At 38.5% G+C, this 5075-nt stretch overlaps 1 pseudogene; it reads right to left on the bottom strand.

Moving 5' to 3' along the window:
- Positions 1-673: 673 nt before the first annotated feature.
- Positions 674-796, bottom strand: LOC143282584 (5S ribosomal RNA; annotated as a pseudogene).
- Between the last annotated feature and the right edge of the window lie 4279 nt (positions 797-5075).

Below are 5075 nucleotides of genomic sequence, written 5' to 3'. Positions count from 1 at the left end.
GTAATCCAATATGATGCACATTGGCTGGAAAGCAAAATTTTTGAACACAGGTAATCTACTTCTTCTTGCTCTGAATCCTCAACTACTGTACTCTTGGTTTGATGTGCTAATGATACTGTTTATGCATACTGCACTAAGAAAAGAGATTGCTTGAGCCACTCGTATGTACCGCACGAATCGGTTTCGCCCAGGTGCCGCCATGTTGAAAACCATGTGGTTCAAAACCATCTAAAACTACTACAGAGTTTTGGAGTTTATTTATTCCCGTTAACTCTTTTGAGTCACAGAGAAACAATGAAACATGACAAAAACAGGATAGCGGCCACAGAGGAAGAGCGAAGATATTATAAACAAAAGAAAGGATAATAAAAATGGGGGAAAAATAAAATGAAATAACATAAAAGTCCAAGTATAATCATCGGTCTGATACAATGCAATAAGAACAGCGAAAGCAATACTCCATAGATAAATGCACTGATCACAACTACTATTTACAATAATTGAGAGTGAAGTGACATGTTCAGCTCTATATCTGACAAGCTGAGACCTGAACTGGGAACTGAGGGGTTAGTTGGAGCATAGCAATAAAAATGACATAGTGTAACAAAATAAAATACGCAGTAATTTGTTATTTTAGCACCCATTTGCCAGCAATACTGGAAAAAAAACGGAATGCCAACAGCAGTTGTGTTCCCAGGCGGTCACCCATATAAGTACTAACCGGGCCCGACGTTGCTTAACCACGGTGATCGGATAAGAACCGGTGTTTTCAATGAAACGTGGTACGGCCGTTGGCAAGAGAATGAACGATCTAAGGGAAGGAACTTGCAAGAAAAGTGTCTGAGTTATCTGGAAATCATGAGTTGTTGCCCTTAAAGTAAGACCGGTAACATAAAAAAAAAAAGAAAAAAAAGAAAAGAAAAATCAAAATCTGTCACAACAATGCGTCCGACACGACTTCAAGCGAACGGAACAGCGTCGGAAATCCGTTTTATTGTGTGTTTTGTTTGGCATCGGGAAGTACACGATTCATGGAATTGTTGCTGTATTTCTTTTGCTGATTATCATTCGCGACATGACAAAAAGCTGCAGGCTTCCATGAAAACAACTTTATATCTAAAATCAACAAGCTACTGTTTTGTACGAAACATTTATAGTTATAACAGCATTTTAGATTTCCTTTTGACGAACAAAGAAAAATAACAAATGTTTTTCTATCAGTCTGTGTGTGTGTTTTACATTTATTTGCTTATCTATCATCATTGTTGTCTTTTTCATTTATATATTTTATTATTATTATTATTATATTATTATTATTATTACTTTTTTTTTATGTACGCTTATAGTTGACTTTATCAAGTTTCTACGCCTTATACATATTAGTAGTAGTAGTAGTTCTTTTTTGGTGTATTAATATTTATCTATTATTTATTCACCTTTTTTTTTTCTTTTTTCTTTTTCTCAAGGCCTGACTAAGTGCGTTGGGTTACGCTGCTGGTCAGGCATCTGCTTGGCAGATGTGGTGTAGCGTATATGGATTTGTCCGAACGCAGTGACGCCTCCCTGAGCTACTGAAACTGAAACTGTGTGTGTGTGTGTTTGTGTGTGTATACATATATATCATATTTATCTACCTCTACCTTTTTATTTGTACATCTATCCTTCTGTTTGTCTGTCTTTCTATCTGTCTGTTTGCCTGTCTAACCTGTGTTGTTTTGCTTCGTCGCACAGTTAAGACCGCTGGTTCCCATGTTGTTACAGTCTTTACTAGACCATTGACAGCTTTAAAAAATATATATATATATATATATATATATATATATATATATATATATATTTTTTTTTTTTTTTTTTTTTTTTTTTTTTTTTTTTTTTTCATTATTTTTTTTTTTTTTTTTTTTGTGAAGCTTTTCTTCATTTTCCTTGTTTTCTTTTTTCTTTTTCTTCTTTTTCGTTTATTTTTTATTTTTTTATTTTTTTCAAAAAGCACCAACAAATGTCATGCGACAGTGATACTACTACTACTACTACTGCTTGCTTACTGCTGCTGCTGCTAATACTACTGCTCATCCTACTACTACTGCAGCAGCTGCTGTTACCACTACTACTTTATCATTGTCATTTCTTTTAAATTATCATTATAATCATTGTTATCTTTCAGGTGTTATATCGGCTGAGCGATGACCCGGAACGCAAAGAGTTTCTGGATGAACTGTTCGCCTACATGGTGGGAATAGGTGAGTATTTACTTAATAAGACCTACCTGTATGTCTGTATGGCTGGCTGGCTGTCTGCCTGCCTGTCTGTCTATCTGTCTTGTCTGTCTGTCTGTCTCAGAAAAAAAAAAATGAACAAGAAAGAACGAAAGGCAGCAACAATATAATTCTAAAAAAATTTAAAAAATTAAAAAATTAATTAATTAAAAAAAAAATATTATTATAATAATAAAGCCATTGAAACATTCAATTTTAGATTAATTTTGGGGGAAGTCCCCCGTTAGTTACTCTCTCGGTGTTGACCAGCGCTGCATCATAAAGTGATGATGATCAACATTATTCATGATAAAATTCACTGGCCCTGTCACTTGAGTACATCAAAATGAATGCTGCGTCACGGCCTTGTGGCTGGAGAGGGTCGGTGGGAAGGGAATGGGAGGAGGGGGGTGGGGGGTGGGGGGGGGGGGGGGGGGGGTGCGGAGGTGTGTGTGTGTGTGTGTGCGTGAGCGTGAGCGTGTATGTGAGTGTGTCTGTCATAAAGATGGCAAATGCCTAATGGTCCCAAACACGCGTTTTTCTGGAATAAATACGCTTTGAAACGCGTCGGAATACCATGAATGGGGAGGGTGTGCAGCCCGCTTTTGTGGTGGGCTTTTCGTCGCTCGCAGAGCGAGAAGTAGGTCATACGACGACATGAGCAGCCCACCACCGAAACTGGCTTCTCTGAGTTTGCACTGCTTTTGTTCAGACAACCTTCCGGCAGATTCTATAAATGGATCAGTTCGAATACGTAATGGCAGATATATGACGAGAAACACGCTCAAAGTAAACATAGAAGACTGAAGCAAATAATGGGTTTAATCATCAAACCAAATTTACCTCGTAAATTTGCAAAAATAGTCACCGAAAATTTTCGGAATCCTTTCGTCAAAACATCGATTACCACGACGAAATTTTAGCCTTTCGGTGACCTGGGAGAAAAAGGAAACGGAGACGCGCATGCGCACGCGGTTCTCGCTAAAATTAACCGGGAGTCCTCACGAAAATCCGACGAAAGTTGGTATGCACACCCTTCCTAAATGTAGGACTTATTTCGGTAACAAATGAAACCATTATTGCTATCAACTATTTATTAAGTCACGTTCTTTGAGGTGACATGAGAAGGAGCACAGTTTTATCTGATAAAAAAAAGGAGAAAAAATGTGCAGCAGCACTTTTCTGAGCTATGAACTAATAATCGCCATTGCGTCTCACATCGCGCGTGTGTTATTCGGCTTCCAGAGTTATCGTACTTCCAAGATGTCAGCGGTTGACTGTTCTATCCTTGTATCGAATAGACGAGAGAGAGAGAGAGAGAGAGAGTGTGTGTGTGTGTGGTTGTGAGTGTGTGTGTGTGTGTGTGTGTGTGTGTGTGTGTAAGAGACAGAGAGACACAGAGATGGTAGCACATTCATCCACATGAACCCGCATGCAAGGGATTGTGTCAAGACTGAACTCTTACATGTATTAAAATCATTATTAAAAGTGCCTGCTGGATTAGTTCTACTTGACATTAATTAAACACGTGAGTATCATTGACATAGGTGATTCAATGGTTGTACATTTTAAAAGTATGTGTGTATCAAGTTCTTTTGTTGGTGATCTTCCGAACATCCCTCCTATTTTAAAGTTAAAGGTACAGCGGTCTTTTACGACCTTAGGAGTGTTGAAATCTATACATATAGATCTACCCGTTACAAGGCACGGTATAGGAAGGCATGAGCCAGTCTTCTCCTTCCGCCGCTCTAAACTTCTCCAACCAAAGTCAGGTACCTACCCATTCACATCTGGGTGTGGGGGGAGAGAGAGAGAGAGAGAGATCGGAGCAAAATGCCTTTCCCAAGGACACAACATCATCAACAACAACATAATAATAATAATGATGATGATGATGATGTACATTTATATCGCGCCCTTTCTCTCTAAGAGCTCAGGGCGCTTTACATGAAAGAAAATTTTTAAAGTTACATAAAACATTCATGACCACTCTTTCTCACCCCCCCCCCCTTCTCCCCCTCCCCTCCCCCCGTCCCCACTCACACTCTCCCTTTCCTACTCTACATACATCCAAAGTGAGCTGACATGAGAACAAGGAATCTGAGAGTACTCATAGATAGGTTTTAAAAAGATGAGTTTTTAGTGACGAGCGAAAAGCAGAAATAGAATCAGATGCACGGATATGACGAGGAAGATTGTTCCAGATGTGAGGAGCAGCAAAGAAGAAAGAACGTTCACCATAGGATCTTGGACCCTTTCGCTGCCAGGAAAATAAGATTTAAGTGAAATCTGTTTGCCAGGGTTTTTTTCACAAAAAAACGGGTATAAATTTTCAAAAAATTCTGTGGTCTTTGTTATTGGAGAAATACCCATAAAAGTATATATTTTCTGAAAGGGAAATGAATAAAGAATACAAAACACATGATGTTTTCCCATTTTATGTATTTTTAGTGACATGCTGTTGTTTTGAAATCAGTGTTTTGTCACATTTTCAACTTGTTCATAACAAACATTAGTCAGGTAATTTGCACTAAAATATCATATTTTCTGGACAAATGGATACCTGCACACACAAAATCATACTAGAACAACCACAATCTTAAAAAAATCAGAAAAAGAAATAGATATATAATGCACTGTGATTTCTGCAAGTGATAAAATGGATGTGAGGCCACGCCCCCTCAGTCTCCACCCCCCTCCTCCTCACCCGTCTCACACAGTCACTTTATCCAGTTCTCATCAGACCGCGTTGGCTGAGTGCCAAGAAAATAGCTCACACTGCTAAAAATTCGGTGACTTCTGTCGTCTGCTAGAGCTGAACAG

The sequence above is a fragment of the Babylonia areolata genome, chromosome 5 (genome assembly GCF_041734735.1).
Source record: "Babylonia areolata isolate BAREFJ2019XMU chromosome 5, ASM4173473v1, whole genome shotgun sequence".
NCBI classification, from domain to species: domain Eukaryota; kingdom Metazoa; phylum Mollusca; class Gastropoda; order Neogastropoda; family Buccinidae; genus Babylonia; species Babylonia areolata.
Note: the sequence above shows the minus strand (reverse complement) of the source record. Positions and strands in the feature narration are given on the sequence as shown.